Raw genomic sequence first — 588 nt, forward strand, 5'->3', positions numbered from 1 at the left:
ATAGCTTGTAAGCTTGTAAGCATCTCTTCAGAAACATGGACAAGCTTGAAAACATGTCCTCAGACACATTTGCAAGCTTGATAGATAACATCAATTCGGACATAATGTACATGCTTGAAAACATTGCTTCTGACAAATTTGCAAGCTTTAAAACATCTCTTCAGAAACATAGACAAGCTTGAAAACATGCCATCCGACTCATTTGCAAGATTGAAAACATCAATTTGACATAATTTACATGATTGAAAACATTGGTTCTGACAAGTTTGCAAGCTTGAAAACATCCGTTTGGACATAGTGGCAAGCTTAAACATATCAATTCAGACATTGTGACCAGCTTAAAAACATCCCTTGAGGCATATTTGCAAGCTTGTAAACATCTCTTCAGAAACATGGACAAGCTTGAAAACATGCCCTCAGACACATTTGCAAGCTTGAAAACATCCCTTCAGACAAATTTGCAAGCTTGAAAACATCCGTTTGGACATAGTGGCAAGCTTACAAACATCTCTTCAGACAAATTGGCAAGCTTGTAAACATCTATTCAGAAACATGGCCAATCTTGAAAACATGCCCTCAGACACATTT

Source organism: Nematolebias whitei, chromosome 20 (assembly GCF_014905685.2).
Source record: "Nematolebias whitei isolate Nwh7 chromosome 20, NemWhi1, whole genome shotgun sequence".
Classification (NCBI taxonomy): domain Eukaryota; kingdom Metazoa; phylum Chordata; class Actinopteri; order Cyprinodontiformes; family Rivulidae; genus Nematolebias; species Nematolebias whitei.